This window comes from Pteropus alecto, unplaced genomic scaffold (genome assembly GCF_000325575.1).
Source record: "Pteropus alecto unplaced genomic scaffold, ASM32557v1 scaffold145, whole genome shotgun sequence".
In the NCBI taxonomy this organism is placed as follows: Eukaryota; Metazoa; Chordata; class Mammalia; order Chiroptera; family Pteropodidae; genus Pteropus; species Pteropus alecto.
The window spans coordinates 622,920-634,699 of NW_006436285.1; positions in this window are offsets into that span (position 1 = coordinate 622,920).

The following is an 11,780-nucleotide window of genomic DNA, read 5'->3' on the forward strand; positions in this document are numbered from 1 at the left end:
GGCTACAGGTATCTGAAATCATGAAAAGCAAAACCATGAATAAGAAAGGGGGGGAACTACTGTTCTTACAAGATTAAATTTTATACACAATATGCCCTTAGAAGTGCCAAGAAAAATATGTAGATAAAAGACAGGAAAGTAGCTCAAAAGGCACCAAGGACTTATGGGGAGGAACTGAATCATCTGGATTCAGGGCGAGGGCTAGAGGGGTAGCTTTCTCCCACACAGAAGTGCTGGTAGAAGCCATTGTTTCTTTGCTGAGCCCTCCCCCTGCCCAGCGTAAAGAAGCAGGTGGCTACCCTATCTGAGTCTCCATCGACCTGGCTAACACTGTTCTCCCTGGCCTGGTGATTCCCTGAGATCACACCCTACCCAAATTGCAGGCCCAACAAAGCCACTTCCAGTGACTTTTCCATATAAATGGTCTGTTTGGCTCATGCTACAGACTTTCCTAAAATCTCTCAAAGATTCACCAACCCCAAACAATCAGCACCTGGCTTCTGCATGCTCTGTAACTCTTGCTAAGCAGCCCCAAGCCTGGCCCTAGTGGCAGCCAGCCTCAGCTCACAGCTTAGCTTCTCCGAGCACCTCCAAGCCCAGGACAGGTGGCATCCATCTGCAGATCACTTAATAGCTCACACTAAGTGGCCCTGGGCAGAGCACAGGCAGCCATTGAGCTTGGGCTGCACCAGAGTCCCTCTCAAGAGGCCCCAGAAAGGACACACTCAGTGGCCAGCTTCAGATCTCCCCAGAGCACCATAAAACCACCTCCACAAACAACACACACAAAGGGCAGACTTAGCAGGCACCAGAGCCCTGCTAAAGCAAATACTACTCCATAGGGTCAGCCCCTGTACAATAACTCCTTCATGGTAGTCATGGTCAGTCTTCACAATGAATCAGCCTGAGGGTCACTCCCTCCCATTGACGTGCCAACAGCAATCAAGAATCACCTACAACAGGAGGGCACACAGAAACTACACAAGGGACATATTTGGAGCACTCAGTTCAGGTGACCAGAAAGACTGTGCCACTGGACCCTACAGGACACCTACCACATAAGGCCACTCTACAAAAACTGAGAGACATAGCAGCCCTACCTAATACATAGAAACAAACACAGAAGCAGCCAAAATGAGAAGACAAAGAAACATGCCCCAAATGAAAGAACAGAACAAAGCCCCAGAAAAATAATTAAATAAAATGGAGACAAGAAACCCACTAGTTGCAGAATACAAAACACTGATTATAAGGATGCTCAATTATCTCAGCGAGAATTTCAACAAAGAGATAGGGAACATAACAAAAGAACCAATCAGAAAGAAAGAATACATTTACCGAAATGAAGAATTCATTAGAGGGAATCAACAGTAGATTAGATGAAGCAGAGAACTGAATCAGCAATTTGGAAGATAAGGTAGCAGAAAACACCCACTCAGAACAGCAATAAGAAAAAAGAATTAAAAAGAAAATGAAGATAGTTTAAAGGGCCTCTGGGACAACATCAATCATATCAACATTTGCATCATAGTACCCAGAAAGAAGAGAGAGAGTAGGAATTGAAAACCTATTGCAACAAATAATAACAGAAAACTTCCCTAACCTGGTGAAAGAAATAGACATATAAGCCCAGGAAGTGCAGATAATCTCAAAGAAGATGAACCCAAAGAGGCCCACACCAAGACACATCATAATTAAAATGCCAAAAAGGTAAAGATAAGGAGAGAATCTTAAAAGCATTTTGGGTGGGCCTGCTAGTTGAATGGGGCCAGGATGGGTGAACAGTCTTAACTATGTTGATGGAGACTCAGATATGTTGGCCACCTGTGTCTTTATGCTGGCCAGGGAAAGGCTCAACAAAGGAACAATGGCTTCTGCCAGCACTTCTGTGTGGGAGAAAGCTGCCCCTCTAGCCCTCATCCTGAATCCAGGTGATGCAGTTCCCCCCTCGTATGTCTCTGGTACCTTTTGAGCTACTACCCCAGCGCTGGAGCTGAGAGCAAGTGAGTCTATTAATGAGTAAATCTGTGCACTAGCTCTTTAAAAGAAACACCTGGAACTCTAGTAGCCCCTTGTGCTGGTTGGTTTTCACAGGCAGCACTGGAACCCTGGCCTAGGGAGCCTGGTGTGGGGCTAAGACCCCTTGTTTCTTAAGAGAAACCTCCACAGCTGAGATATCCTTCCCGATTTTTAACCACCACATATGGGTGTGAGACCAGCCAGTTTTGTGTCTCCACCCCTCCTTCCAGTCTTTACTTCCTTAGTTATAGGACTTATGTTCCACTAGACGTAAGGCGGTTCTCAGTGATAGTTGTTTTGTTGTTTAGTTATAATTTTGATTCGTTGTTGGAGGAGGTGAGAACAGCATTTTCCTACTCCACCATCTTGACCAGAACCCCTCCAGTCTTTTGTGTATCTATTTTCCTTGGCACTCCTAAGAGCATGTTGAGTATAAACATTTATATCTTCATTTGTGAATGCTAGAAAAAGCTTACATTGTTGTGAAGAGAATTTTAAAGGCAATTCTGCTGAAAGCTCAAAAAGGAGAGCTATATAGAAAGCTTTTGTTTTCTTAGAGAATACCTAAGTAATCACAAATACCATATCGGTAAAAATATGGACAGTAGAGGCCATTCTGGTTAAGTCTCAGACATAAGTGAGGAACATGATGGAGAGAAGGTGATCCTTGTTAAAAAGTGGCAAAGAACTTGGCTGAATTGTATTTCTGTTCTAGTATTTTGCAAAAGATTTAACTTGCAAGACATAAAATTGGAAATATAGCTGGAAAGATTTCTAAGCAAAGTATCGAAGAATGGTCTGGTTCCTCCTGACTGCTTATATTAAAATGTGAGAAGAGAAATGATTTGAAGACAAAATTTTTAAGCAAAAAGAATCTGAGCTTTAAGATCTGGAAAATTCTTAATATATCTATATTGCAAAAAATGAGAAAGATGTTCAGAAGAGAACACAAAGGGTGTAGCCAAGCAACCATTTGATAAGGAGATTACAATGGATACAAATTATGACCTAAACAGACATCTCAACAGAAGCCAAGTTCTATTCTTCAAGACAGGGAAGACCGAATCTCTCTTCCTCAAGGCAATTCAGAGATCATCAGGTCCTCCATTACCACTAAGATCCAGGTTGCAAGAGCCCAGGGGACAGAGCACTTTCAAAGGATGAGGCTACCTCTCCAGTTCTGGTCTCAGGTGTAGATTCCCTACAGAGAACTATAGCATGGGCATCACCCTGCCAAGCTATGGGCATGATGTTGCCACTCATGAGAGTCCAGAAGACAGATTATCAAGCCAAAAAAAGATTATTCTTGAGCATTAAGGTCTAATGGAATTTTCCCTGTTAGATTTTGGACTTACTTAAGATCCATTGTCCCTTCCTTCTTTCTTATTTGTCCTATTTGGAATGGAAATGTTGGTCCTATGCCTGTCTCACCATTGTATTTTGGAAGCACATAACTCATTTGTTTTCACAGGTTCACAGCTGGAGAGGAATTTTGATGGTGTATAACATATTGGATAGCACAGCTCTAGATCTAACTTAAAATTTATAGGAAATTCATGGAATAGAAGAACAGATTAAAGCCATCAGAAAGACACAATCAGATAAATCCAGAATTGGGACATTCTGTAAGAAAGTGTGCCTGGACTTCTCTAAAAGTGAATGTAATGGGGAAAAATGTAGAAAATGCCCTAGATTAAAATAAACTAAAGAGACAATGAAAACCAAATGCATTTCACAAACTTTAATTGTATCATGTTTTTACAAAAACTATAAATATTTTAGGAACAACTAGGGAAGTTTTAATATGAACTGGATATTGGATGTTGCTAAGGAATTATTGTTAATTGTTTTGGGTATGATAATATTGTGGTTATGTAGGAGAATGTCTCTATTCTTAGGAAACGCATGCTAAAGAATTAGGGGGTGAACTCTCATGATCCTTACAACTTTCTAATGGTTCATCAAAAAATAAAATGTGTACATTTACTATCTGTCTATATAAAGCAAATATGGCAAAATGTTAAAAATTGTTGGATCTAGGTAGGGGGAATATGGTGAGGCATTGTATAAGTCTTTCAACTTTTTTGTTTGAAACAAATGTGAATTGATGAAAATTTGTTCTTAGAGAAACTTCTGGACTAGATGGCTCCCCCAGAGTTCTACCACATATTCAAAGAACTTAATCATATATTAAAAGTAAATAATTTTTCAAATAACATTTGAACATAGTACTCTTACTGTAAATACTAAATGAGATGTAAGGACAAAGAACTACAATGACATCTTAGTGTTCCTCATTAGGTTTATCGTTAATAGTATTTTGAAATAATTTTATGTATATCATATGATAAAGCAGATAAGTATGCTAATAGTGTTAGGAACTGAAATTTTTACTGTAAAAGAATCAGAAATTGTCATGTTGATGGGAGGTACCTAGAAGTTCTTGAGATTCACAGCGGTTCCTGGGTGAGCTCTTAAGAGTTACCTGCTTTTGTGCAGCAGGATGAGAACTCTGACAGCAACTTCTCTGGCCTTCGTTCCCCTAGCCATCCAACAAATGTATAAGTTGTTTCCTTGTATTAAAATATTTCATACTTGGTATACATAAAGTGACTTCTGTTCTCTCTCTCTCTCTCTTTTTTTTTTTTTTTTTTTTTTTACTGATCCCTGATTAATAAAAGGGGGTTATTCTAGTTGTGATTCCTCCATGTCCTAACTTAGAACTCTTTAAAGTGTGAGCTTCATTATGGGGTGGGTCTCTTTTAAGACTCCTTACATGAGATGGACGATGGGCCTTAACTTTCCCTGTACCTTGCCCCTTGAGAGTGAGGAACTGATGTTCAAAACCTGCAGTACCAGCAAGTGCTCTCAGAGCAGAGCTCTGGTCAAGGTGGTGAGGTAGGTAAGTGCTGTGCTTGACTCTTCCCTTGATCACATTAAAATTACAACTAAATTATAGAACAATCAACCTGGAGAACCATCTGAAGACTAGTGGAACATAACTCTTATAACTAAAGATATAATGAAGAGGCCACATCAAGACTGGTAAAAGGAGTAAAGACCTGAATAAGGCTGGCCCCACACCCATGTGTGGTGGTTGAGCATTGAGAGGGATACCTTGGCCACAGAGGTCCCCTTAGAGGAACAAGTGGCCTCAGTCCCACACCAGGGCTCCCCAGCCCAGGATTCTAGTGCCAGAAGAGGGGTTCTTACAAAAACCGGCTGTGAAAATCAGTTGGGATTTTGACCCTTTGAGTGAGATGAAAGGCTGCTGGAAACCCAGGCATCCCCTTAAAGGGCCGGTACACAGACACACTCACTCACCCTGGGCTGTGGAAGAGGGATGGTAGCTCAGGAGGCTCCAGAGACATACAGGGAAGGACTGAGTTGTATAGCTTCAGGGTGAGGGCTGGAAAGACATGTGCCATTGTCCCTGAGTTGAGCCCTCCTTCTGTGCAGCCTACAGACAGGCGCAGTCTTGCTGTGTAGAGCTCTCCACCCAAACAACCAAATCTCAATCTGCATTTTCCTAGTGAGCTCTGCCCACTTTGCCCGGGTGATCCAGCTCTTGAATTGTTGTAGGCATATTCCTAGCTGAGCAGCCAACCGAACCCAATCTTCTCTCAGCAGGAGATTTTTTTGACAACTATCTGCAGACCTCAGCTCACACACTTCTGGGGATGATTCAGATGGCAGGAAACCGGCCCCAGCCAAAGCTGCAATGGTCCTTGAACAAATCTTAAGGGTCTTAAGGCCCTAGGCAAGTAGTGGCTGGCCTCATTGTGATCTGAGTCTTTTACAAAGACTCATTACTGGTCCAAATCTGAGTATGCATTAAACTGGGGAGCACAACCCACCCCACACTGGTAACTTCCTGGGATCTCACTTCACCCAGTTCATTTAACAACCGGGGACTCCTTCAGCTGCTGAGCCTTGAGGGCAGCTGGCAGATGGCCTTACACCTCAGGGTGCTCTGGACCCTTTGTTGAGCTGCCTCAAGCCTGGTGCTAAGGGCAGCCAGCTTTGGTTCACCGCATGGCCTCCCCACTTGTCTACAGGTCCAGTACAAAGAGAAAAAAACTGCATATCACTTTGTAGTTCCTACCAGGTAGCCCTGGGAAGGTCATAATCAGTGGCTGTCATTGGCCTGCATGATAGCCTCACCCAAGGGACCCCAGAACCAATACCATAAAAGGTTGGTGTCAGACCATGGTAGAGCACCACCTAATTAGTCTCATAGGCACATGAGCCCACTGGGGTGAATCTCAATCTGTGTGGTCAGCCCCCACCAGCAGCTCATATGATGTGGGCATAGTCAATCAATCCTCACTTCCAGTCAGCCTGATGGTCAGTCCCACCCACTGATGTGCCAACAGCAACCAAGCCTAAACTACAACAGGAAAGCACATGCAATGCATACAAGGGAAATTACTGGAGCACCCAGTGCAAGTGATCAGGAAACCTGCACCACTGGGCCACACAAGGGAACCTACAATGTAAGGCCATCTGACCAAGACTGGGAGATGTAGCTGATCTCCATAATACATAGAAATAAACACAGCCAAAATAAGGAAAAAGAAAAATATGTTCCAAATAAAAGAACAGGGGAAAACTCCAGAAAAAGAACTAAATGAAGTGGAGGCAAGCAACCTACCAGATGCAGAGTTAAAAACATTGGTTATAAGGGTGCTCAACAAACTTAGGGGAAGAATAGATGATCTCAGTGAGAACTTAACGAGATAGTAAGCATAAACAAGGACATAGCAAACATTAAAAAAAAAAAAACAGAAATGAAGAATACAATAACTGAGATAAAGAATATCCTAGAAGGAATCAATAGTAGATTAGATAAAGCAGAGGATGAATCAGCAATTCAGAAGACAAGGTAGCAGAAAACGCCCAATAGGAACAGCAAAAATTAAATAAATAAAAGAAGAATGAAAAAACGAGGACAGTTTAAGGGATCTCTGGGACAACATCAAGTGTAACAACATTTGCATCATAGGAGCACCAGAAGAAGAGAGAGAGGACAAGGGATTGAGAACCTATTTGAAGAAATGATGATGGAAAACTTCCCTCAGCTGGTGAAGGAAATAAACATACAACATCCAGGAAGTGCAGAGAGTTGAAAACAGGATGAACCCAAATAGGGCCACAGCAAGACACATTATATTTAAAATGTCAAAGGTTAAAGACAAAGAGAGAATCCTAAAAGCAGCAAAGGAAAGGCAGATATTTACTTACAAGGGGAGATCCCATAAGACTGTCAGCTGATATCTCAACAGAAACTTTGCAGGCCAAAAGGGATTGGCAGTAAATATTCAAAGTGATTAAAAACCAAAACCTACATCCAAAATTACTCTACTCATCAAAGCAATAGTTTAGAATTGAAGGAGAGATAAAGAGCTTCCCAGAAAAGAAAAAGCTAAAGGAGTTCATCATTGCAAAGTGACAATAATCAAAACAGCATGGTATTGGCAGAAAAACAGACACATAGACCAGTAGAACAGAACTGAGAGTCCAGAAGTGAATTCCCATTTACATGAGCAAATACTTTTTGAAAAAAGAGCCAAAACATACAATGTAGAAACAAAAGCCTCTTCAATAAATGGTGCTGGAAAAACTGAAAAGCCTCATGAAAAATAATGAAAACATACTGTTGTCTATCACTACACATCAAAATTAACTCCAAATGGATTAAAGACCTGACTATAAGGCCTGAAATAATAAATTGCATTGAAGAAACATAGGAACTAAACTCATGGACCATGGACTTAGAGAGTATTTTATGAATTTGATCTTAAAGGCAAGGGAAGTAAAGGTAAAAATAAATGAATGGGACTATATCAAAACTAAAAAGCTTCTGCACAGCAAAATAAATGGTCAACAAGGCAAAGAGGAAACTATCTAAATGGGAGGAAATATTTGCAAACAATGCCTCTGATAAGGGTGTAATATCTAAAATATAAAAAGATCTCATGCAAGTCAAAACAAAAACAAACAATCCAATTAAAAATGATCAGAGGACCTGAACAGACACTTCTCGCAAGACGACATACAAATGGCCAACATACATATGAAAGGATGCTCAACATCACTAGCTTTTAGGGAAATGCAAATTGAAACTACAATGAGATACCATCTCACACCTGTTAGAATGGCTATCATCAAAAGACAAGTAATAACAAATGTTGGAGAGGATGTGGGTAAAAAGGAACACTTATACATTGCTGGTGGGACTGCAAATTGGTACAACCACCACGGAAAATAGTATGGAGATTCCTCAAAAACGAAGAATTGAATTACCATATAATCCAGCAATCCCTTTACTGGATATTTACTCCAAAGACTTGAAAACCCATATCTGAAAAGATATTTGCACATCCATGTTCATAGCAGCATTATTCACGGTGGCCAAGACATGGAAGCAACCAAAGTGTACTATGAAAGATGATTGGATAAAGATGTGGTACATATATACAATGAAATATTACTCAACCATAAGAAAAGAAGAAATACTCCCATTTGTGACAACATGGATGGATCTTGAGTTAATTATGCTAAGCCAAATAAATCAGACAGAAGTTGAAAACCCCACGATATCACTCATATGTGGGAAAAGCAACAAACGTATATGACAAATGAACAGAAACTCATGGACTTGGGCTGTGGATTAGTGGTTATCAGAGGGAAGAGGGGAGTGGAGAGTTAGATAAGGGTAAGAGGGGTCAAATATTTGGTGACGGAAGGAACACACAATGTAATGTATATATGACATACTGTTGAATTGTACACTTGAAACTATTGGATTTCGTTGATCAATGCTACCCCAATAACTTTTAATAAAAAAATAGAAAACAAAAAATGAAGGAAAAAAGATCATAGATATATATTAAGAAAGTGACAATAACTACATATCTGTCAACAATCACTTTAAATGTAAATGGAGTAAATTCCCCAATTAAAAAAAACAGGGTGGCTCAATGGATAAGGAAATAAGATTTATGCTATCTATAAGAGTCCCACTTCAGACTGAAAGACACACATAGACTGAAAATAAAGGGGTAGAAAAAGATACTTCATGGAAATGGAAATGAAAAAAAAAGCTGGGGTAGCAATACTTATGTCAGACAAAATAGACTTTAAAACAAAGGCTAGAATAAGAGAGAAAGAAGGACAATATATAATGATAAAGGGATCAATTCAACAAGAGGACATACCCTAGTAAACATTTATGCACTACACATAGAACTACCTAAATATATAATGCAAATATTGACAGACATAAAAGGAGGGATTGACAACAATACAGTTATAGTAGTGGACTATAACACTCCATTGACACCAAAGGACAGATATTCTAGACAGAAATCCACAGGGAAACAGCACTCTTAAATCACACAGTAGAACATATGGATTTAATTGATATTTTAGAGCATTTCACACCAAGGGAGCAGAATATACATTCTTCTCAAGTACACATGGAATATTTTCTAAGATAGACCACATGTTAGACCACAAAATGAGTCCCAGTAAATTTATGAAAACTGAAATCCTATTAAGCATCTTCTCTGACCACAATGGTATGAAACTAGAAATCATTTACGAGGAAAAAAAAACCCTGAAAAGTACACAGGTGCATGGAGTCTAAATGACATGCTACTAAACAATGAATGGGAAATGAGATTAAGAAAGAAATTAAGATACCTTGAGAAAAATTAAAATGGTGACACAATGACCCCGAATCCATGGTCACAGCAAAAGCAGCCCTAAGTGGGAAATACAGAGCAATACAGGACTACCTCAAGAAATAAGAAAAATCTCAAATAAACAATCCAAACTTACACTCAAAGAAAATAGAAAAAGAACAGCAAGCAGAGCCCAAAGTGAATAGAAGGAAATAAATAATAAAGACCAGAGTGGAAATAAACAAAATAGAGCCTTAAAAAACAATATGAAAAATCAATGAAGAAAAAGCTAGTTCTTTGGTGGAAAAATCAATAAATTCTTAACTAGATTCATCAAGAAAAAAGAGAGAGGACTCAAAATCATATATATAGTTATATATATATATATAAAACTATAAGGTGATACAGGAGCCACATTGAAGCCGGTAGGAGGGACAAAGTCCCGAATTGGGCTGGACCCACACCCACAGGTGGTGGAGGATCACCAGGAAGGAGAGCGAGGCTACAGAGGCTCTCCTGAAGGAGGGTCTGGTCACATCTGGGGGCTCCCCAGCCCAGGGTCCCAGCCCAGGGAAGAGGAGATTCCAATAACTCTGACTGTAGAAGCTAGAGGGGATTCCGGCTGAGACGGAAGGCGACTGAGCCCCTAGACGTCCCTTTGAAGGACCCACGCAAAGGTTTTCTGACCCGCGGACACTCACCCGGGACATTGGTGGTGGGTCTGAGGCTCACATGGGATTCATTCTGAAAAAGTCTCCATTACCTGAAGTCAGAAAGAGGGCTGAAAAGGCAGCCACCATTGTACCTTAGTCTGGCTTCCCTACAGGCCACGCCAGCTTGATTGTGCAGACCCCTCCCACAGAGCAATTAGGAGATGCTGGTCTGAGGGGATCAGCCTGCCCCGACTAACCTGCAGACTGCGAGAGCAGTTGTTTATAGTTGGCTGCCAAGCCCTGAGCTGAGTGATTCATAGTGAAGAGTTCGCTGCGGGGCAGCCATTGTTGTGAGCAGCGTTTTTAATCCTAGCAACAGTGGCCAGGCCAGCACTGTGAGCTTCATTTCAGACATAGGTCAGGCAGATCGTTGCTGCCAAAATGAACTTGAACAGATACCAGGGACTTGTGGACCAGTCCCAGACAGCAGTTGGTCTTGCTGTGATCTGGGTTATCTGCGGGAACTTACAGCAGTTACCAAATTTCCAGCAAGACTGAAGCTGTTTTGATCTGACAGCCATTGTCTCTGTGAGACTCCGCCCCACCCAAACTGCAGACTGCCAGGGGCACTGTTATTGGCTTGTTGCCAAGCTCAGCTCCGAGTGATTCACAACCAAGTGTTCACAGTGGGGCGGCCATCATTGTGAGTGGCCTTTCCAATTGCAGCAAAAAACAGCCAGCCCTGTAAGCTATATTTCCATTCCCAGCAGGTGATCAGTGCTGTGAGCCGCACGCCAATGGAAAACAGGGAGGAGTGAGAGACGTTCCAAGATCTCTCTCCTTGAAACAACAATAAGCTGAACATCTAAAACTCAACAAAAAACACCCAAACTACACACCAGCACGTGTGAACGTGGGACCTGCACATAAGAACTACCACAGGTACTTTAAGGCATTATATAAAGCTGGGATCCAAGAGGCATAGATGCCACCTACTGGAAACCAAAAGAAAAGCACCTTCTTTGCAACAGACTACAGTCAGACCTTTATATAATAAACTTTCTTTCTGGAAAATGGCATAATACACTTCCATTAATGCCCAGGCGGAGAAATAGTCTATTAAACACCATGAATAACCAAGGTGACAAGGCATCTCAGAAAGAAAGAGAAAAACCTCCAGAAAATAAGCTTACAGACATATAAGTATGCAACTTAAATGACAGAGAATTTAAGATGGTACTTCTGAAAAAACTCAATGAGATAAAAAAAAATCATAAAAACAATTTCAGGAACTGAAAGAACAACTAGATGAGCAGAGCAAGGAGATTGAAACCCTCAAAAGGAACCAAATAGAACTTCTAGAGATGAAAAACACACTGAAAGAGGTGAAAAAATGAAATAGCAAGCTTGGGAAATAGAG